The following is a 24,582-nucleotide window of genomic DNA, read 5'->3' as shown; positions in this document are numbered from 1 at the left end:
TTCAAAATGGCACGAACCCAGGGCCGTACGCTCTGTACGAGGCAATAATTTTATTAGTTTTTACTCGTAAAGACAGTAAATATATCGACACGAGTTTGACGTATTACAAATACCACCGGACTGTTCCAGGAGTGAGCCTGCCAACTTGGCTCTGCCATCTGAGCCACTCAGCCGGCGAGTACACAGTTTATTACGTTTCACTGCTTCATCAGTTGCTCATTTTCAAAGGGATTCAACAATAGTGGTCCTACTGTACACAGGCACGAAGTAGTGAATACGGGTCAGGAAGGTCATCGGACCGTAAAACTGTGTCAAATCCTCATCAGTTGAGGAAAAGGGCAGAAAGAGAACAAGCCAAGTGCGTAGAAGGTAAGAAGAGTGAGAGTAGCTGCATGTCAGGCCCTTTGCTGTTTAGCCGTAGCTCGTAGACTAGTAGAAGGGAACATCGAAATTGTCACGCAAGGAGTCAATGTGGCCCCAAATGCTTGAACAAGGTAGTTGAGCCCCTATTATTATTATTATTATTATTATTATTATTATTATTATTATTATTATTATTATTATTATTATTATTATTATTATTAAGGCCCCAGGCGCTACGTTCCCACTCCTAGCCCTGATCCGTTCCACTATCGCTATAAGAGCTGGAGTTGCGGCGTAATAAAACAGCAAAGAAGAAAGTAAGCAACTACTTTAAGGTACCCTACTGCAGTAGACTATTAACGGTAGTATTTCCACATTTACTGGTCGGAGCTGCATCACTTACCTGATCAAGCTCCTTGTAGGTAGAGTGAAGCTTCTTCAAACAGAGAATGTGCAAGCTTCAGCCACATTAAATGCGAAGCAGGAACTAACTCTACTGTCCCTCTTATCTCCTACTTGGTTATCAGAGCTGCGATTAGCAGCAGCCGTACCCACTTCCTTGAAGTACTGCATATTTTCCTCGACAATGACGCTTTTAGACTTCGCTGCAGAACAGAGGAAGAATTAATTTACAGACCTAAACCAGCTCTTACATTTGTTATGCCAATAATTGTTTAAATATTGCACTAAAATATGCAGGCCTAGGCTTATGTATGCATGTATGTATTGTACCAGGAAATGATTATGGGGTCAGAGCATGGGAAGGATCTCAGGTAGTGTTCGGTTACTTATTGGAGCAGGTACAGAGATGGATAGTATTGCAGGGCGAATAATAGATGGTAAAATATTTTCGACAATATTTATTAACAATATTCATGAAAGTCACCCAGCAGTTGAATCGTCAAACTCTAATTTTCATTCAATATTTCCAGAGAAAAAAATAAAATATCGATGTTCTAGTATTCAGAGACATCCACTTGATTAAAAATTGTCCAAAATAAATATCACTCTTTTAGAGATCGTAAACTCCCAACAGTTCATCTAAGATCTTTGAAATGGATTTAAATACCAAAATAACACTTTGCTCCTTGACTTTCATTAAGTCCATCACTTGTGAAGTAGACCTACAGTTTTTCTAATATTTTTGAAAATAATATTAACACACACTTTCATGAATAAGTTGATAGTTCAAAAATAAAAATATTTGGTCACTTGGTGTATACTGCTACAGTACAGTTCATCTACGTGAAATCACTTCAAGTTATAAGTGATTTTTAAAAAGGAATTTACAGTTCAAAAGCAAGACATGAAACTTTCCTGAATTATTTTAAATATTAAGCTGAACTTCACAGGAAGCACTTTACTGTTGCTGGAGCACTATGATTAACTGAGTGCTTTGTTAAAAGTCAATTGTTCACACCAGGCAAATGCTGGGGCTGTACCTTAATTAAGGCCACGGCCGCTTCCTTCCAACTCCTAGGCCTTTCCTATCCCATCGTCGCCATAAGACCTATCTGTGTCGGTGCGTCGTAAAGCACCTAGCAAAAAAAAATTCAGTTGGTGGAATTATTCACTCCAAATATGAGATCACCTGGAATCTGCTTATAAGTGTTCGTGTTGTGCTGTCCTGCGGCTTGGTGGCTGGAACTGTCTGCAGCGTGCAGCCAAGGCTCGAACTCAGCACCAGCAGCGTGACAAGTCCGTTCTGTGAAGATGCCACGTTAATATCCCTAATCGCCGTCCCCCGATGGGTACCATGATCGAAGAAACCACGTTAATCCCACGCTGGAAACGACGTTCGATGCAGCAGAATCTCACAACACTTTGCCAAGATTTCCGATGTTCTTTTAGAGATAATGTCGCAACACGGAAACTTCAATTGGCACTATAGAGCTTTCAGTTATCACTAAGATTGATATTATGCACCGACACAAGTCTCAATGCACAGTTCGTATTCGCACATTGGTTTTACGGTGTTGAATACGTGACTTAGAATATTACAGTCTATACTACAGTATGATTTGTAAGTCAGGTTAATGAAGTAAGGACTTACAATCGTTTTCAACACAGAAAACACAGTTTTTACACACACACAGTTTGTGGAATTAGTATTTAACAGTGTCACAGTTCATAAGTCACTGAGGTTCGATCGTAGAATAATCATCACAGTCCATAAAACACTGGAAAAAATGTCATTAACAACAGTCCGTGGAATAATACTGTTCATAGATGAAGAAGATTTTATGACTGAATTTGCACAACACAAGTCCGTGCGACTTAATATTGTCATAAAAAGTTCTTAATATTCTGTTAGTTTCTCGTAGTAGTGATCGAAAATTCGAGTTAATGCATGAAAGGGTAGTCACTTTTAGCCTAACTATTTGTTGAGTGTTTGGTGGAAAAGTATCTCACACAGTTCACAATTATACTAGTGTAGGAGAAATGTGTCTCAAAATCATTAAAATGGTCACAAATTAGAAGTTTAGTTTATCACACGCAATGTCTTAGAATTCTGTCACAGTCAATGATAAAGTTCAGAATTACGTGAAAATGACAAAGTCCCCAATATGGTTTACTGATAAATGAAATACTTGATACTTCAATTCACAATTTCTATTATAACTTCACTCGGTTAACACACTCCTAATTATTGCTTAACAACGATTAATTCGGAGAAAATTCTAGAATATTTCCTTCGTCGCGACGCGGCAGAAACTATACTTGCGACGTCTTCGCACAATTTCAAAGTGTTCGAGTGTGACTTCTTCGTCCTCGCGGATCGCGACGGAGCATACTGTCCTTCTGTCATAATCGCAGAACACACACTGGCTATACGCTCAGTTCAATGACCTATTTATACCTGGCTGCGAGCAGCGCTCGGAATCAGGTCATGACGGGGAGATAATATTTTCCAAATTTTAACTTGTTATATCTTGGGAACCACTGGACAGATTGATCTCAAAAATGCAGGAATTTAATTTCATAATATTGGCTACAAATTAGTGTTGGTCTCATGATTATTGATCCAAGCGTTAAAAAGTTCAAAAAAATAGTATTGAGAGGATTCTGAGAGGAGGGATGCTACAGGCAGTGCTTACGTCACTTGACCTTGCTTCATTCGTGTGGTCTCCCGCAGGCAGTGCAGTGAGAACGAGAACAGCTGTTCGTGTATCGGGACTTAGTCATTCGCTCATGAATAAATATAACTCGTATGTGCCAGAGCCTATGCCTTCCTGGTAGAGTAGGTATGTTTGTATGTAGGCACTGCACCCTTCGGTGTTCACTTGAAGTTCCCTGTTGCCACGGCTGCTCCTAAAAAATATATACTCACCGAAATCTAGAGACTCGTCTCATTGGTGATCAGTCGTTGTAGTCGATTCATGGATGCATAAGGCAATACCTAACCAAGCATAAATATCTACCGAAATAAAAGTCCTTGACACAGACTGATTCATGAATATTGTATATGAAATTTATTAATCATAATCAAGAAGAAGAATAAGAAAATCTAATTATCCAATACCAATGAATATAATATAAATCAGAATCAAAAGCTGTAGCTATAACAATATTATAGTGTCCATGACTATCATTCATCAAAATACAATTTCATGTCACATTATTAACTGAATTTAAAATAAATAATTTATTAATGACCTCTTAACTGTGATAAATTATTAATTACACTGACTGACAGAGCAAATGCAACACCAAGAAGGAGTGGTCAGAACTTTATGACAATTGCAGGGTAGACTGACGTCACTGAGGTATGCTCATGATGTGAAATGCGCCGCTGTGCTGCGCACGTAGCGAACGATAAATGGGACACGGCGTTGGCGAATGGCCCACTTCATACCGTGATTTCTCAGCCGACAGTCATTGTAGAACGTGTTGTCGTGTGCCACAGGACACGTGTATAGCTAAGAATGCCAGGCCGCCATCAACGGAGGCATTTCCAGCAGAGAGACGACCTTACGAGGGGTAAGGTGATCGGGCTGAGAAGGGCAGGTTGGTCGCTTCGTCAAATCGCAGCCGATACCCATAGGGATGTGTCCACGGTGCAGCGCCTGTGGCGAAGATGGTTGGCGCAGGGACATGTGGCACGTGCGAGGGGTCCAGGCGCAGCCCGAGTGACGTCAGCACGCGAGGATCGGCGCATCCGCCGCCAAGCGGTGGCAGCGCCGCACGCCACGTCAACCGCAATTCTTCAGCATGTGCAAGACACCCTGGCTGTTCCAATATCGACCAGAACAATTTCCCCTCGATTGCTTGAAGGAGGCTTGCACTCCCGGCGTCCGCTCAGAAGACTACCATTGACTCCACAGCATAGACGTGCACGCCTTGCATGGTGCCGGGCTAGAGCGACTTGGATGAGGGAATGGCGGAACGTCGTGTTCTCCGACGAGTCACGCTTCTGTTCTGTCAGTGGTAGTCACCGCAGACGGGTGTGGCGTCGGCGTGGAGAAAGGTCAAATCCGGCAGTAACTGTGGAGCGCCCTACCGCTAGACAACGCGGCATCATGGTTTGGGGCGCTATTGCGTATGATTCCACGTCATCTCTAGTGCGTATTCAAGGCACGTTAAATGCCCACCGCTACGTGCAGCATGTGCTGCGACCGGTGGCACTCCCGTACCTTCAGGGGCTGCCCAATGCTCTGTTTCAGCAGGATAATGCCCGCCCACACACTGCTCGCATCTCCCAACAGGCTCTACGAGGTGTACAGATGCTTCCGTGGCCAGCGTACTCTCCGGATCTCTCACCAATCGAACACGTGTGGGATCTCATTGGACGCCGTTTGCAAACTCTGCCCCAGCCTCGTACGGACGACCAACTGTGGCAAATGGTTGACAGAGAATGGAGAACCATCCCTCAGGACACCATCCGCACTCTTATTGACTCTGTACCTCGACGTGTTTCTGCGTGCATCGCCGCTCGCGGTGGTCCTACATCCTACTGAGTCGATGCCGTGCGCATTATGTAACCTGCATGTCGGTTTGAAATAAACATCAATTATTCGTCCGTGCCGTCTCTGTTTTTCCCCAACTTTCATCCCTTTCGAACCCCTCCTTCTTGGTGTTGCATTTGCTCTCTCAGTCAGTGTATTTAACTCCATGTTAGACATTTTATTGTTTAGGTAGAAGCAACAAACTTCAGTTTTGCTGATGTTTGGTTGGAGTCCCCATATTTTAAAGTAGTGTCCCAGTGTCTTGAGGTCTTCAGTCAGGATCTCTCCTCTTTTCTCAACTGTTTTGTCCCTGATAGCAAGTGCCCATTCATCTGCGTATCCGAATTTCCTTGAAAGTGTCTTCGGCATGTCTGCAATATATAAACTAAACATCAAAGGAGAGAGAACTGACCCCTGTGGCAGACCGTTGTTCAGCGATCTTTGGCTGCTTACAGCTGCCCCATTCTACACACGAAATTGTCTTTGACTCAACATGTTGTTCAGGAGTTGTGCAGTTATCCTACAAGGGACCACTTTCAGGAACTCGTAGAGTAATCCATCTTTCCAGACGGTGTCAGAGGCTGCTGTCAAGTCTATGGATGCCACTGAAGTCTTGAGTTTTCTTTGGAAGCCTGCCTCTATGTAGGTTTTAAGAGACATAACTTGATCTGTCGTACTTCTCTGTGGTCTAAAGCCCGCCTGTTCCACTGGAATTTTCTTCAGTATCTCGGGACTAATTCTGTTGAGCAGAAGTCTTCTCGGGACCAATTCTGTTTAGCAGAAGTCTTTCTAGTAGTTTACATGCAACGCTGAGCAAGGCAATATGGCGGTAGCTCTCCGGTTTTTCACTCGGTTTTCCTTTCTGAAGGAAGGCAATAATCATTGTCTGAATCGTTTTTGGCGTCTTGCCTCTTTCAAGGATATGAGTGTAGAATTTAGCCAGCCAGGCACGAGCCTTTTCTCCACAGTGAGCGAAGAACTCTGGGTGTAAACCATCCTCACCAGGGGCTTTACCTGATTTAGTGTCACTGATAGCTATGCTTATTTCTTCCACGCTAAATGGTTTGCAGTGTGCCATCGGGGAATTACTTTTCAGGAGTTTCAGATCTTTCTTTAAGTTCTTAGTAAGTTTCTTGTTTCTTTGGCTTTTGGAAGTCATAACCAGATGAGAGGCGATCTTGTTTGTATGGATTTCTGATGTCGTCCGTCCAGTTGCTTTTCCGTCTCCAAGCTTCTTTAGGAGAGGCCATGCTTGTCGGCTCGATTTAGTGAAGTCTCCTGGCTGCATCTAGGCTATGTAGAAGCTGGTCTGCAATTTCATGGTCACTGCTCTCAATAAATTGTTGGTAAAGGTTTTTTGTTTTCCTCGTTACATCTAGGGATATATTCCCTCCGAAAACCTCTAGGGATATGTTTATTTGCAGCTGACACCACAGCTCCTACGAATCTTTCATAAACGTCATGTGTCGGTGGTATCCGACCTACGCATTTATGAAGTACTTCTGCGAAGCCAAGCCAATCAGCCTTATTGAAATTCCAGCGTGGTCGAGGGATAGATGTGATCAGAGGGATTTGTATGACAATTTCGTATAATACAGGCCTGTGCTGGCTATGTGGGAAGTCATTAAGCACTTTTCGAGTAGTTGTTAGAGGTTTGTTTTCTTTGTCTCTGGACACAAAGCACAGATCAGGACAATACACCCGTTTCCAGGCTGCTGATTTGAACGTGTCGCGGTCTTTTGCGTCAAAGACGTGAAAGAGGTTGTTTCTATCCAACCATTCCAGTACTGCTTCCCCATTATCGTCGTTAGTTCTGCATTTCCAGTCCTGGTGGTGACTGTTGAAATCACCAACGTAGACTGCGTGATGTGGTCGAATATCTACAACATGGTTGGGCCACTCAGAATTCGGAGGTTTGTAGATGTTTGAGACCTCCGTGTCACCTGTTCTGATGACAACGGTGTGGATGTCCTCCTCGGAGCTAGTAGATAGAAGAAAGGCATTATCTACAGTGTTTCGCACGTATGTAGCATTACCGTAGGCATGGTGATAGGTTGCGCCCAGAAGATCGTAACCCGGAATTTTCCCTCTAGCTTCCAGCTGCCGCTCATCAGTGCAATGTGTTTCCTGTATGACTGCCAGGTCTACTTCATGAGAAAGTAGCAGTTTGTACAAGGCTTCACTTTTAGCACGACTAATACCTTCAATGTTTAGTTGACATATACAAAAGGACAGATCCCAGGTTCCTAGTGGTTGTTTGGCCTTTAGAAGTGCCGTTGGAAAATTCATTCGTGTTCATCGTTATTCTGTACTGTATCTAGACCAGGAGGTAAAACTTTACGTCTGGTCGCCTGTTCGCCGTTGCTCCCTTAGTATCACCCAGGGGTCACGTGTAGGGTACTTTCAGGTTAAACCTACAGACGTAAGCAACGTTGGACCCCCAGTATGGCCATAAGAAGCTTTATACCGTCCTTATTTGTTCGAATCTGGTCTTGATCTCCACTCCTTCGTTTCATCTAACTAAATTATATTTTATATGCGATTTCCTGCTGGGCATCTTCTGACTGTTGAGCTATGTTCTGGCGTATCTCGTTATAAGAACTTATTGAAATATTTCGGTCGGTTTTGATTTCTTAAAAACTCTCCCTTTACATCACGATGGAATTTAGGATCAAAGGGAAGTTTCTATGTCCACTTTCAGTATACGTTGACGAATAACTAGCACTGGTTGGATTGTAATCAGCATTATAGTCATCATTGTCACTTGAACTGGAATCGTACACGTATTGTCTCTTTGGCGACTGCTGAACATTCGCATCAGCTGGGCCCGAAATCTGTACATTCGATCCTGAAGTACTTATTCCTGGTAAGTTCCTGTCACATACGAATTCCCCTTCGGCAGAACTTACTTAACTAAGATCACTATTCTCCCCACTAAATTCTAACATTTCCTTCATCATGACCCGTAAATTATTTTCCTCTAACGGTGGGGGCCGGTAAAATTAATTTTAGACATTTTAGCGAAAATAATGTAAGAAAAAGGATCGAATAGAACCATGGTTTCTGCAGTTTGGACGGAAATCTTGAAATGTGCCTGTATTACGGATGCGTCCGATAATAAATTTTGTGTAACTCGCGGTAAACACATACTCCAGTCGTGAAGGAAGAACTCGAGACTGGGGAAAATAAATCAGGTCACAGTTCTCAAATGTCATCAGAGAGGTCTGTTCAGTATCATAATCTCTAGAAATCCCTTCTGCAGCAATATTATTACATCCGAGGGACGATTAGACGATGAGCTAAAGCTTCAGCGCGAAGCTGTTAGGCCTTACGTCGTTCTTGCCCGGACGTAAGCTGCGTTCTTTATGATGCAACTCGTGGATGACACATTGGAACTGCAGAACATATTTGAAAAAAATCACATAGAGGGCAGACTCATCCAGAATACGCTGCTAAAAAGAAATAAACTTCTTCTGGCAGGCAACTGAGAAAAAATCTAATTTGAACCGGCGGATACATCCGCTTACCCCGCCGAGCAAGTGACATCTCGCAGCATAGTCCACCGAACGGGTTAACATTAAATTAATTTTAAGATCAAATTCCCTTTCTCAAAGGAAACCAACCTTCGACTCCTGCCATACTTTAGTGGCTACTGGAAAAGAGCAAGGAACTTACACTAGTTTCACCTGAGAGAGGTGAACCCTAAATATCCTTTCCGTGGCTGGGTTACTGACCAATAATATAACCGGTGTTTGGAAATCTAGGATGATACACGGCACTTGGAATCTGGGGGCAAGCTTGCCGGCAGGAACAAAATTTTTAACCATGACCTGATCTCCGACCTCCGTCCACGATCATATATTCCTCTAACTTTTCCGTGGAAAGCTTTTAGGATACCTTTAGCCTTCCTCCATATCTCTATTATTATCTGGATCTATTGTCGCTGGTAATAAGTCGTTAAGTGTCCAAAGATTAGAGAGCGGCGTGTTAGGAACAAACAAAAAAAATTGGGATCCGGGAGTGAACTTGCGTGACACATGAACTGCAGAATTTAGAGCAAAGGCTAACCAATGTAGGGACGTATCCCACCTGGAATGATCTTCATGATGAAATGTAATTAACACAGAACGGAGATTACGATTGACCCGTTCAGCAAGAGACGGTTGAGAGTAATAAGCAGGAGTTGTTACGTGTGAGATAGACAGGTCAAAACAGAATCTACGGAGTAAGTTAGACGTAAATGCCTTGGCATTTTCAGAAACTACACATTGACAAGGACGAAAAGAAGCAAAAGTGGTATTCAAACACAATATTGTAGACTACGCGGTAGCCAACTTAGTCGGAAATAACGAAAGGAAACTAGTGGAGCCGTCTATACCCACCAGAATAAATGTTTTCCGTTCCCCTTGGATTGTGGGAAAGGTCCGACGTAGTCTATATATAGACGTTCCATGGGGCGAGACGCTTGATGAGATGACAATAGACCTAGCTTAGTGGACAAGTTGGGCTTACTAAGTAAGCGAGATTTACAAGCTTTTACAAATTATCTGCTTTTACTGTCCATACCTTTCCAAATAAACATCTCTCGGATCTTTTCCCGAGTTTTGAAGATGAATAAATGCCCCCCTAATGGGGCCACATGATATTACTTGAAGATCATATGCACAAACACAGCTAGAACCACTACTTTCATCTTTTAATCTTACCTCGAAGGGCAACACAAAACCCCGTTTCTCAACACATAAGGGACGACATGTTCCCCAGAAGAAAGGGTTTCCATTATAGGACCCAGCACTGGATCTTAACGTTGATATTTCTCAATATCCCGAAATAACATAGGGGCATCAGATAGAATGGCATTAATCCCTGAAGGTATGGGCGTGGGAAGGGAAGAACTATCTTTCTGTTCACTCGCCTCCACTTCATGAGAAAGCATGAGGCTTAGTCCATCCGCCACTACATTGTCAGATCCTCCAACATGCCTCTCATCGAATTGGAAGGCAGATATCCTGAAGGCCTAGCGGGCTATACGACCAGTACGACGAGGCCTACCTTACACTCAACTTAAGGCTTGGTTATCCGTTTCTAGGTCGAATTTGACATGTTCCAGATAGATACGGTACTCCTCTAGAGCAAACAAAACTGCCAAACCCTCAAGTTCATAGATGGAATATTTGGAATCATGAGGCTATAAGGTCCTAGAAGCATAGGCGATAGGTCGCCTTCCGAGTTCCGTTGGCTGTAGAAGGACAGCGGCAACCGCCGATGACGAGGCGTCTGTTTGAACAATGAATTTCTTTCAGAAATCAGGCATAGCTAATACAGGGGCGTTACAAAAGCTAATTTCAAAAATTCAAAAGCGGCTTGCGGAGACGGCCCCATTCAAAATGACGCCTTTCCTACGGAGTAAGTTCATGGGTGCCGCTCTGTTAGCGAAGTTAGGATTAAATTTCCTGAAGAAATTCACCATGCCTATAAACCTGACAATGCCTTTGATGTCTTTAGGAGGCTTGAACTCACGGTTAGCCTGTGTTGTGAAATGATCGATGAAAACACCATCGGGTGACACAATATGCCCTAAAAACCACATGGAAGGTTTAACAAAAGCTACCTTAGATAACTTCACCGTCAACCCAGCCTTACAAAGGCGATCGAGTACTTCCTTTAGATGATCTAGGTGTTCTTCAAAGGTTTCAGAAAATACAACGACATCATCGAGGTAGTGATACAGATATTCAAATTTGATGCCCGAAAACACCCTATCCAGCAGTCTAGTAAGACCAGCTGCCCCCGTCAACAATATTGACAAACTCTATTTGATATTTCCGACAGATATTCGACCAAATTGCTAGCCTAATTAGCATGATCATCATTTCATTTGAGAGACAATAGGTCCGTGGCCCTGTTGTAGAAATGAGACAGTCTAGCCTGTACTCTCTTAAACTGGTTAGCAGATGGATCGCTCGCTTCAAAAAAGCTCACTACAGACGCTAGCTCGGTGACATTGTCAGTGATGGTGGATAGAGCTGCATCAATTTCTTTTTACCCAAAGACTTGGATGGATATAGGCAATTCCAATGATTCCTTGAGCTTGTCAATATCTGCCATAACCGTGCCTCCAGATTGGACCTTTGTAATGAGTAACTCATAGATAATTTCCTCCTTGCGCAAGTACCCGGGAGCAGGGACTTCGCGAGGACCAGACATGTTGACAGATAAGTTGATCATTTAGAAAAATTCCCAATGACCGAGAAAATTCTTACTGTTCGAAACATATCCTACTTTTAGCCGTCCAAAGGGCTCAGTCTAGACCTATTCAACTACGGTCTGCTACCACGTGTTACCGGGTTTTTGCGATCGCAGAGAGGAGAAAGAAGGTGCGGGCTGAATGGGTCTGTCTACTATATCAAAGATTAATTTAAAACTTTAAATCAAGGTTGTATTTCTTTTCAAACCACAAACTTAACAAACTTTTCACTTAGTGAACTAACAGGGTGACAGGAACAATTATCAGTTTGGAAATTACAAGCGCTGAGCTTCCAGCTCCGAACTTACAAGTTTTCAACATCGCAAATGTTGCGTTTAGTTCGACGAAGAGACAAATCTCCCAATTCAAGAGCACTTTGCTCCAAAACTTACAAATTTCCTTTTCAGAGGCCCCACTCAATATTACACAAAACCAGCACGAGTTTATAATCTCTCCGCATTTAACAAAGGAGACTGGCTCCCAATTTCTTACAGACTAATTAAGGCAACATTACACAAAATTCTTACAATTTCTGGCTTCCCCAGCCCCAACCTACAATTTACAGTTTCTACACAGGGGTCTCTATTGCCCAAACTACTGGGCCTTAGTGGAAAGAAGAACAGGTCAAATTACAAAATGTATGGAGGCGTACACTTGCACTCCTAGAGAATTACATATAAAATCCTACTTGCGCTTGTGATGCAGAGGCTAAACCAAGCTACTGAGGTGACTAGAAAGAAGGTTAATTAATACTTTAAAGAAAATAAAAACAGTTACAAAATCATAGTCACCTCAAGATAAATTGAAAGGGAAGTCGAGAGGATAACGCACTCTCTATCCCCGATTCACAGTAAAAGACCTTTATGAAGTTTACATCAGAAATCAAACGGTTATATAGTTGAAGTTTAGAAACTTCCCCTCGGATAAGTTGGCGGAGATAACTGCAGAGAGAGAAAACTGGTGGCCATTACCTGGGCTTGTGTACTTCCTGGCGAAGAATGAGGTGCCCCGCCCCCTGTCTTAACACACATACTCAGTAAGACGATGATCACTAAGAAAAGGCAGCTTGAAAAAGCCGCAGTTTATATACCAGAGCGGATGGATCGAGAAGGTTCTGGACTATATCCGGGCACACCCTCTCATTTTTATTTTCTGAATAAAAGGTACACGAAGCCTATTATTGGCTGAAGAATAATCACAGAAAATTTGTGATTGGCCAGATTCAAAAGCTGGCGGAATTAGAAGGAAGTGTTGCAAACCTTGATATATAAAAAATAGATGAAAGTTAGTTTAGTTGGGAAAACCTATAAACACAAATCTTCTTTAATTCACTAATTATTTTACCTTGGACCGGAGTGCATTGGGTCAGTTTCTTTTTGTATTTACATCTATGGAGAAGAGTTCAAACTTCTTGCTGTACACCAAAACAAAATTTAAATAAATCCAGTCAGTTTAAGCAACTTCAAAATAACACATTACTCAATAATTCAATTGTGACATCGTCTGGTCAATGTCCCAACTTCATGCATTAGTGGTTTCAAATTTAGTTTAACAGATAGAGTTTCATGAGGCGCTTCTTTTAAATGTGCGGGGTTGAGATGTACTTCCCGGTACACAGACAATCAGCAATGACCTTAATTTAGGGCTGTCGTCCAAGTGGCAGATCACGTTCCAATTGTTTACCTAGTCTTGTCGTAAATGACTTCAAAGACGTTGAATATTTTTCAAATTGGTGAGGATATAGTAATGGCACCCTTTGTAAATTATTCCAGACCGCAATCCTTCTTCATGTAACTCAATACTTGTTTCAGAAATGCATTTATTTGAATGGATTTTTTACCATGCTTTATGACATAATAACCTAGCCCGTTCGAGAAATTTACCATATTAGAAGCATAAGACAATTTTCTCATAACAATTTTTCTGACAATGATTCACCTAACTCTTATACTACATCATCTTCACTCCAGGTAATCTTTGTCTCTCAGTAGGAGAATCGATTTGAAATTCTCTGGTGGCATATACCTTTTCGTATAAAGCATATCAACACTCAAATCTTTGACAACGTAAATACGTACTGTAAACGACAGTATATAAGTTCACACCTTGTCCCCTAATTTCACAAGGAGAATATAATTTTCAACTCTAGACAAAATAAATAGCTTTATCACTTTATAAAATCTCACTCTTAAAAAGCTCAAAAGGCATTGTTAATGGGAAATGTACTACGATAGGCACCAACACAGACTTTTTCCAAATCCGAAAAAAATAGCTCAAGTACAGGGAAATCATCCTCTCTAATAACAATTTTATCCTCGAATGTTTTAATGCACCCTAATGAATTATTTGTAACCACGAAATCATCACGATGCATTAAGTTCTCTTGATCTGCAGGTAAGTCAGCATCTGTTATAAAATGAACTACATCCAGGCACGAAATACGATCGACATGTCCTAATATATCATGTTAGTTTTAAAACTTCACTACAGTAATATCTGCTGATCAAACCAAAGAACTAAACTCATGCTCCACACTTGCAAATGTTTACCAATGGTGGCGCCATTTTAGTCAATATCGATAGCTGCATTAGGGTTTGCTATATTGTAGTTGGTCTTGTTGAAGGTTAACAAGTCGAACACGTGGCTAATCGATGTGCAGTGTTCAGATTGAAACGTTGTGGAACAGTCGTACAAATGCGTAACTGTACTGCATATGCAGTGGACAAAAGGCATAGTAAATGGGAAATGTTCTTCGATAGGCACCAGCACAATGTAACTTTCTCCCAGGGGCGAACATTGGACAAAAACATACACGAATACAAACGTCCAGTGTACTTTGAGCAGCTTCATTCTCAAGTTAGCGTAGTTTCTGGCATTAGATCATAAGTTGTAACGCTTTAAGTTTTCGAGTGTTAACAATTGGACTGTCCTGAATATGTGTCGTATTTTCAATATTTCCGCACGATATTCTGCTTTCAGATACTAGTTTAGAGCATTGTACACTGATCAGCCCGAACATTATGAACACTTACCCATTTTTGGCACGGATAACAGCGGTAACACATCTTGGCATGGAAGCAATGAGGCCTTGGTTTATCGCTGGAGGGATAACATCTGGCGAGTTGGGGGGCCAGGACATCAATTTCAACTCGCCACTGTGTTTATCGAACCACTCTGTTACGCTAGTGGCCTTGTGATATGGCGCATTATCTTATGGAAGAATGCCACTGCCGTTAGGAAACATGAACGAAATGAAGGGGTGTACCTAGTCTTCAACCAGTGTGCTATACTTCCCGGCCATCATGGCGCCTTGCACGAGCTACACTGGACCCATGGTTGCCCACAAGAATGTTCTCCGGGGCATAATTGAGCCGCCGTCAAATTGTCTCCGTCCCGCAGTACAGATCTCAAGGGCCTGTTCCCCTGGAAGACGACTGTTTGCACCCTCCGATTGGCATCATAGAGAAGGTATCGGGATTCATCAGGCCATGCCACTGCGCCAGTGTTCAATGACAATGGTCACGTGCCTATTTCAGTCGTAATTACCGATGTCGTGGTGTACTTGAGCTATTTTCTTCGGCACAAGCATAGGTCATGAGCTGCGGAGTGTTCGGTGTACTCTTCCCAGCATTAGCTCCGCCACAGTTTGCTGCCTGTCCTCTGCCCAGCCTACGACGTTTGGACGTGGTTTCACCTTGGCTTCGCCACTCATTGAAAACACTCACCCGATAAGCTTCCGAACTGGTCGTGCCGAACTTCCGCGCCTTCACAAACTGCCCTCGGTCAAAATCAGATAGATGGCGCGCCTTCCCCATTCTGTACACGGACGGCAGGCTCACTGATACTCCAAGCACTGTGCGTGTGTCTGACTAGCAGTCATTTCTCGTCAGGTGATGCTGCTATCGCCTGGTCGGGTTTATATGGACAGTAGTTAGGTGGTCATAATATTGTGGCTAATCAGTGTATGTGGGATATCATTACTTAAAAACGCTTGTTGTGAGCTGAGAACTAGGAGATGAGGACGGGGATATTGTCCTTGCCATGTCAATGTGTTCCTATGCTACCCTGGTTTTCATTCAGATGGTCTGAGAGTTTCATAGAACTACACCGCTGTAGTCAGTTGTAGGTAGCCTATGTTAATCGTGCAGTGTTTGCCGTCATTAACACGCCATTAGCCAAACTTCGAAAATATGATAATTTACTTATACAGTAGAAATTGAGGGACATTAGCAATAGACACCAGATGCACCAAGTTGGAAAGAATTTACCATACCTGTACGAGCATATATACATCCAAGTGCCTCTCTAAGAACCTTAAACTCCAAAATTACAATTCAGTAGTAAGACCGTCCGTACTGTACGCCTTTGAGTGTCTTCTGATGAAAAGAAAAGGTCCACTGAGGAAGCTAGACCTCAAGGAACGAAAAATACCAAGGACGATTTTAGGACCAATAAGAGGAGGGTATGGTACTTACAGGATAACGCACAACAATGAGATCTATGACCTTCAAGAAGACATACTTACATCCATGAGGAAGAGACGATTGACTTTCTATGGACATTTGACTCGTATGAGTACTTACAGATTTATCAGCAAGATCTTTACCACTAGAGGTAGAGGGAAAGCGTCCAAAAATAAATGGATCACCACAGTGAAGTCCGACTGGGGATTTCAGAACAAATCATACAGGATCGTGTTATTCCGGCAGTTGACCTTTGAAGGTGTCTTTCCAGAGTCTCTTACGAGCAGAGTATAGGCACCACCCGACCGAAGTGGACCGAGGAAAGGAGACAAGCACACAGCCAGAAGATGAAAGCTTTCTGGGCGAAGAAAAAACAGAATTTCCATACAAGGAGTCGAAACGAGCCCCGTGGTCCTCAGTAGGCCCAAAAGACAAGAAAAAGAAGAAGTAGAAATTGGGGCAATTCATTATTTTCACATCAAGTTTCGTTAATTTGGACATGGTAAAATTATAATACCCCAATTGGTAATTATGGTCTTCTTTCCCAAACCGTTGGGTTTTTCGAGAATTAAGGGACTTAGTCAAATTTAAGCTCATCAGTATGGCACGTCACCACAAACAAGTTTAGGAAAATGGCACTATCTGGAAGTTTCATTTGTTCAAGGAAATGACCTCGTTTTGCTCGGCCAACTAACACTAACACTTGGCTTGCAGACCTTCCGCTTTAAGAACAGATTTCATATGAAGGTTTTCTACTAACAGTGTGGCGTGAGAGGGAATGGCGGGTGGAATGAACCTAGAGATAGGCGCTATCGACTGAATTACACAATCGAATGGTCACGCGAAAGGACTCTCGAACTATCGACTGAAGAGTGCAATATTTTCAGGTGAAAGTGCCGTGAAGAAAGAAAGGGACGAGCTGTAGGCAGAGAGAGGGCGTCACCCTCTAAGTGACACGTCCTAGAAGGTAAAATATTCTATCCTCTTGAAACGTTTCTGCTCCGAGGCCCAGGTGACAATAACCATGGTCTGCCCTATCATAGCTGACCGCTCTGAAGAACGAGGAGAAGCCAGAATATTTTTGATTTGCTAGGAAGTTCCCATTCCCCTCCCCGACCCTCTCAAGAACATACGGACGATCGTCCAAGAGGTTAAAGCCCTTACTTTATGTGCGTCCACATTTGAGCGAGCCAATAGCGATCGAGGAAGACAGAGCTCAGTCACGTGTTATAGCAGCCGCCAAAGAAGTGAAATGTACAAGCTTCAGAATGCAGACAGTTGTAATCACAGTTTTCTTAATTGGGATACCTTGAAAGGTGCATAATGTATTATTGCAAGGGCCTTGAAATAAAAGATATGCATAATTACATGTGACATAAAGAAGGAACTCCAGTAATATCACAAGAAAACACAATGCACTGGCAGTAAACGCATGTACCATCACAGCACACGCAAAATAATTTGGAGACGTGGATTTTTGTGACTTCCAAGTTGTACAGATATACAAGGTACAGGAATAGCCCCTGATGAAATAACCACAATATAATTACAATTATTTAATCATTAAAAGCAAATAGTTCCGTGATGGAATTTGTTCATATTCCCTTAATAATAATAATAACAATAATAAAGGCGTGTGCCTTCCGGAGAGGTCTGGTGTAGGTCGTTCGAGTTGACTCCCTACAGGCGACCTGCGCGTCCGTCGAATACGATTTCCAATGCTGAAGATGGTACAAACAAGCCGCCCCGAGTCGGATGAACGTTAAAATCCCCGACCCGGTGGAAAATCGAACCTGGTACTGCTTGGACCGTGGAGCCGTACTATAATAATAATAATAATAATAATAATAATAATAATAATAATAATAATAATAATAACACGTAGGCCTATGGTAAACCGTTTAAATTAATTATTTACAAACAGGACAGTCCTGCGTGTTATAGTTAAGCATATCTCATATTTACCTCAATAATTCAATTCCATATTTTTGTACCAAGTTTCCTTACGTCGACCCAACTCAGGCACGTCTTATGGGATCGGACTGCACAGGAAGTGGACTTTATGTCTTAAAGGAAGTGGGTGAATATTGTTACTGGGTAGTAAAATAACTGAGAATGGCAGAAGTAAGGGAGACATGAAATGCAGACTTAAGGAAAGACATTTGCTCATTTCGATCACTGATTTTGAAGACGTTAACTAGCTCAGAAAGAAAGAGAACAGAAGCTTTTGAAATGTGGTGTTACAGAAGGAAGCTGAAGGTAAGATGGATACGTCGATTCACGAATTAAGAGATACTGAATCGAAATGGTAAGAGGAGATCGATTTGGCTAAATTAGACAAGAATAAGATATAGAGTAGGACAAACCTTACGGTACCCACGATTTGTTCACTTCGTGTTTGAGGAAAGTGTAGACGGTAAGATCGGTAAGGGTAGACCAATGTATGAATGTGAGAAGCAGATTAGAGCAGATGTAGGATGCAGTAGTTACAGAAATGAAAATTTAGCACAGTGTAGGGTAGCATGGAGAGCGGCATCGTACCAGTCTATGGACTGATGACACAAAAGACATTATAAACAACGGCAGGCCTTCCATTTGCCTGACACGAAAATGAGAAACGACGAAAAACCATGTATGAGGGCTGTCTGCAGGGAGACTCGAACCCACTATATCCCGAATGCACAGCTCGTAACGCGTAGCGAACTCGCTCGGTGGTAGTACGACGTAAGTCCACACATTACTCCGTATCGCTACCATAGGTGACTAGGTGACAAGCGGCTTCTGTATATTTGTCTTCAAAATGGCACGAACGCTGGGCCGTACGCTCTGTACGAGTCAATAATTTTATTGGTTTTTTCTCGTAAAGACACTAAATATATCGACACGAGTTTGACGTATTACAAATACCACCGGACTGATCCAGGAGTGAGCCTGCCAACTTGGCTCTGCCATCTGAGCCACTCAGCCGGCGAGTACACAGTTTATTACGTTTCACTGCTTCATCAGTTGCTCATTTTCAAAGGGATCCAACAATAGTGGTCCTACTGTACACAGGCTGCAGTCTGTTACAAACACCAAGTAGTGAATACGGGTCAGGAAGGGCATCAGACCGTAAAACGGTGTCAAATCATTATCAGTTGAGGAAAAGGACAGGAAGAGAACAAGCCAAGTGCGTAGAAGGTCAGAAGAGTGTGAGTAGCTGCATGTCAGGCCATTTGCTGTTTAGCCGTAGCTCGTAGACTGGTAGAAGGGAACATCGAAATTGCCACGCAAGAAGTCTATATGGCCCCAAATTTCAATGCTTGAACAAGGTAGTTGAGCCCCTATTATTATTATTATTATTATTATTATTATTATTATTATTATTATTATTATTATTAAGACCCCAGCCGCTATGTTCCCACTCCTAGCCCTGTTCCGTTCCACTATCGCTATAAGAGCTGGAGTTGCGGCGTAATAAAACAGCAAAGAAGAAAGTAAGCAACTACTTTAAGGTACCCTACTGCAGTAGACTATTAACGGTAGTATTTCCACATTTACTGGTCGGTACTGCATCACTTACCTGATCAAGCTCCTAGTAGGTAGAGTGAAGCTTCTTGAATCAGAGAATGTACAAACTTCAGCCACAGTAAATGCTAAGCAAGAACTATCGCTCCTGTCCCTCTTATCTCCTACTTGGTTATCAGAGCTGCGATTAGCAGCATCCGTACCCACTTCCTTGAAGTACTGCATATTTTCCTCGACAATGACGCTTTTAGACTTCGCTGCAGAACAGAGGAAGAATTATTTTACAGGCCTAAACCAGCTCTTACATTTATTATGCCAATAATTGTTTAAATATTGCACTAAAATATGCAGGCCTAGGCTTATGTATGCATGTATGTATTGTACCAGGAAATGATTATGGGGCCAGAGCATGGGAAGGATCTCAGGTAGTGTTCGGTTACTTATTGGAGCAGGTACAGAGATTGATAGTATTGCAGGGCGAATAATAGATGGTAAAATATTTTCGACAATATTTATTAACAATATTCATGAAAGTCACCCAGCAGTTGAATCGTCAAACTCTAATTTTCAGTCAATATTTCCAGAGATGCAAAATAAAATATCGATGTTCTAGTATTCAGAGACATCCACTTGATTAAAAATTGTCCAAAATAAATATCACTCTTTTAGAGATCGTAAACTCCCAACAGTTCATCTAAGATCTTTGAAATGGATTTAAATACCAAAATAACACTTTGCTCCTTGACTTTCATTAAGTCCATCACTTGTGAAGCAGACCTACAGTTTTTCTAATATTTTTGAAAATAATATTAACACACACTTTCATGAATAAGTTGATAGTTCAAAAATAAAAATATTTGATCACTTGCTGTATACTGCTACAGTAATGTTCATCTACGTGAAATCACTTCAAGTTATACATGATTTTTAAAAAGGAATTTACAGTTCAAAAGCAAGACATGAAACTTTCCTGAATTATTTTAAATAGCAAGCTGAACTCCACAGGAAGCACTTTTCTGTTGCTGGAGCACTATGATTAACTGAGTGCTTTGTTAAAAGACTGTTAGTGGAATTACTCACTCAAAATATGAGAAGATCACCTGGAATCTGCTTATAAGTGTTCGTGTTGTGCTGTCCTGCGGCTTGGTGGCTGGAACATTCTGCAGCGTGCAGCCAAGGCTCGAACTCAGCACCAGCAGCGTGACAAGATGCCACGTAAATATCCCTCATCGACGTCCCCCGATGGGTACCATGATCGAAGAAACCACGTTAATCCCACGTTGGAAACGACGTTCGATGCAGCAGAATCTCACAACACTTTGCCAAGATTTCCGATGTTCTTTTAGAGATAATGTCAGAACACGGAAAGTTCAGTTAGCACTATAGAGCTCTCAATTATCACTAAGACTGATATTATGCACCGACACAAGTCTCAATGCACAGTTCGTATTCGCACATTGGTTTTACGGTGTTTAATACGTGACTTAGAATATTACAGTCTATACTACAGTATGATTCGTAAGTCAGGTTAATTAAGTAAGGACTTACAATCGTTTTCTACACAGAAAACACAGTTTTTACACACACACAGTTTATGGAATTAGTATTTAACAGTGTCACAGTTCATAAGTCACTGAGGTTCGATCGTAGAATAATCATCACAGTCCATAAAACACTGGAAAAAATGTCATTAACAACAGTCCGTGGAATAATACTGTTCATAGATTAAGAAGATTTTATGACTGAATTTGCACAACACAAGTCCGTGCGACTTAATATTGTCGTAAAAAGTTCTTAATTTTTCTTAATTTTTCTTAATTTTCTGTTAGTTTCTCGTAGTAGTGATCGAAAATTCGAGTAAATGCATGAAGGGTAGTCACTTTTAGCCTAGCTAGTTGTTGACTGTTTGGTGGAAAAGTATCTCACACAGTTCACAATTATACTAGTGTAGGAGAAATGTGTCTCAAAATCAATAAAATGGTCACAAATTAGAAGTTTAGTTTATCACACGCAATGTCTTAGAATTCTGTCACAGTCAATGATAAAGTTCAGAATTACGTGAAAATGACAAAGTCCCCAATATGGTTTACTGATAAATGAAATACTTGATAGTTCAATTCACAATTTCTATTATAACTTCACTCGGTTAACACACTCCTAATTATTGTATAATGACGATTTATTCGGAGAAAATTCCAGAATATTTCCTTCGTCGCGACGGGGCAGAAACTTTACTTGCGACGTCTTCGCACAATTTCAAAGTGTTCGAGTGTGACTTCTTCGTCCTCGAGGATCGCGACGGAGCATACTGTCCTTCTGTCATAATCGCAGAACACACACACTGCACACTGGCTATACGCTCAGTTTAATGACCTATTTATACCTGGCTGCGAGCAGCACTCGGAATCACGTGATGAAGGGGTGATGATATTTTTCAAATTTGAACTTGTTATATCTTGGGAACCATTGGACGGATTGATATCAAAAAATCAGGGATTTAATTTCATAATATTGGCTACAATTTAGTGTTGGTCTCATGATTATTGATCCAAGCGTTAAAAAGTTAAAAAAAATAGTATCGAGAGAATTCTGAGAGGAGGGATGCTACAGGCAGTGCTGAGGTCACTTGACCTTGCTTCATTCGTGTGGTCTCCCACAGGCAGTGCAGTGAGAACGAGAACAGCTGTTCGTGTATCGGGACTTAGTCATTCGCTCATGAATACATATAACTCGTATGTGCCAGGGCCTATGCCTTCCTGGTAGAGTAGGTATGTTTGTATGTATGTACTGCACGCTTTGATAGTTGTTTCGGTGTTCACTTGAAGTTCCCTGTTGCCACGGCTGCTCCTAAAAATATATACTCACCGAAATCTAGAGACTCGTCTCATTGGTGATCAGTTATTGTAGTCGATTCATGGATGCATTAGGCAATACCTAACCAAGCATAACTATCTACCGAAATAAAAAACCTTGACACAGACTGATTCATGAATATTGTATATGAAATTTATTAATCATAATCAAGAAGAAGAATAAGAATATCTAATTATCTAATACCAATGAATATAATATAAATCAGAATCAAAAGCTGTAGCTATAACAATATTATAGTGTCCATGACTATCATTCATCAAAATAAAATTTAATGTCACATTATTAACTGAATTTAAAATAAATTATTTATTAATGACCTTTTAACTGTGATAAATTATTAATTACACTGACTGACAGAGCAAATGCAACACCAAGAAGGAGTGGTCAGAACTTTATGCCAATTGCAGGGTAGACTGACGTCACTGAGGTATGCTCATGATGTGAAATGCGCCGCTGTGCTGCGCACGTAGCGAACGCTAAATGGGACACGGCGTTGGCGAATGGCCCACTTCGTACCGTAATTTCTCAGCCGACAGTCATTGTAGAACGTGATGTCGTGTGCCACAGGACACGTGTATAGCTAAGAATGCCAGGCCGCCGTCAACGGAGGCATTTCCATCAGACAGACGACTTTACGAGGGGTATGGTGATCGGGCTGAGAAGGGCAGGTTGGTCGCTTCGTCAAATCGCAGCCGATACCCATAGGGATGTGTCCACGATGCAGCGCCTGTGGCGCATATGGTTGGCGCAGGGACATGTGGCACGTGCGAGGGGTCCAGGCGCAGCCCGAGTGACGTCAGCACGCGAGGATCGGCGCATCCGCCGCCAAGCGGTGGCAGCCCCGCACGCCACGTCAACCGCCATTCTTCAGCATGTGCAAGACACCCTGGCTGTTAAAATATCGACCAGAACAATTTCCCGTCGATTGGTTGAAGGAGGCCTGCACTCCCGGCGTCCGCTCAGAAGACTACCATTGACTCCACAGCATAGACTTGCACGCCTGGCATGGTGCCGGTCTAGAGCGACTTGGATGAGGAAATGGCGGAACGTCGTGTTCTCCGATGAGTCACGCTTCTGTTCTGTCAGTGATAGTCACCGCAGACGAGTGTGGCGTCGGCGTGGAGAAAGGTCAAATCCTGCAGTAACTGTGGAGCGCCCTACCGCTCGACAGCGTGGCATCATGGTTTGGGGCGCTATTGCGTATGATTCCAAGTCACCTCTAGTGTGTATTCAAGGCACGTTAAATGCCCACCGCTACGTGCAGCATGTGCTGCGGCCGGTGGCACTCCCGTACCTTCAGGGGCTGCCCAATGCTCTGTTTCAGCAGGATAATGCCCGCCCACACACTGCTCGCATCTCCCAGCAGGCTCTACGAGGTGTACAGATGCTTCCGTGGCCAGCGTACTCTCCGGATCTCTCACCAATCGAACACGTGTGGGATCTCATTGGACGCCGTTTGCAAACTCTGCCCCAGCCTCGTTCGGACGACCAACTGTGGCAAATGGTTGACAGAGAATGGAGAACCATCCCTCAGGACGCCATCCGCAGTCTTATTGACTCTGTACCTCGACGTGTTTCTGCGTGCATCGCCGCTCGCGGTGGTCCTACATCCTACTGAGTCGATGCCGTGCGCATTGTGTAACCTGCATATCGGTTTGAAATAAACATCAGTTATTCGTCCGTGCCGTCTCTGTTTTTTCCCCAACTTCGAATCACTCCTTCTTGGTGTTGCATTTGCTCTCTCAGTCAGTGTATTTAACTCCATGTTAGACATTTTATTGTTTAGGTAGAAGCAACAAACTTCAGTTTTGCTGATGTTTGTTTGGAGTCCCCATATTTTAAAGTAGTGTCCCAGTGTCTTGAGGTCTTCAGTCAGGATCTCTCCTCTTTTCTCAACTGTTTTGTCCCTGATAGCAAGTGCCCATTCAGCTGCGTATCCGAATTTCCTTGAAAGTGTCTTCGGCATGTCTGCAATATATAAACTAAACATCAAAGGAGAGAGAACTGACCCCTGTGGCAGACCGTTGTTCAGCGATCTTTGGCTGCTTACAGCTGCCCCATTCTACACACGAAATTGTCTTTGACTCAACATGTTGTTCAGGAGTTGTGCAGTTATCCTACACGGGACCACTTTCAGGAACTCGTAGAGTAATCCATCTTTCCAGACGGTGTCAGAGGCTGC

The 24,582-nt window shown here is 42.5% G+C and overlaps 1 protein-coding gene across 3 annotated transcripts in view; it reads right to left on the bottom strand.

Annotated features, from left to right (window-relative positions):
- The window catches only part of LOC137502695 (uncharacterized), an 81,868-nt gene that overhangs the window by 43,563 nt on the left and 13,723 nt on the right, over window positions 1–24,582 (bottom strand). The window contains exons 2-3 of one of the 3 annotated variants that reach the window (XM_068229665.1): window positions 19,582–19,783; window positions 767–968 (exon numbers count right to left, since the gene is read on the bottom strand). The gene's annotated coding sequence lies outside the window, so the exon portion shown is untranslated. Of the gene's footprint in view, window positions 1–766; window positions 969–19,581; window positions 19,784–24,582 lie in introns of those variants that run through there. The other 2 variants (XM_068229667.1, XM_068229666.1) reach the window with 2 other exon arrangements.

The sequence above is a fragment of the Anabrus simplex genome, chromosome 11 (assembly GCF_040414725.1).
Source record: "Anabrus simplex isolate iqAnaSimp1 chromosome 11, ASM4041472v1, whole genome shotgun sequence".
Classification (NCBI taxonomy): domain Eukaryota; kingdom Metazoa; phylum Arthropoda; class Insecta; order Orthoptera; family Tettigoniidae; genus Anabrus; species Anabrus simplex.
The sequence above is the reverse complement of the archived record's forward strand: the minus strand, read 5'-3'. Positions and strand labels throughout refer to the sequence as shown.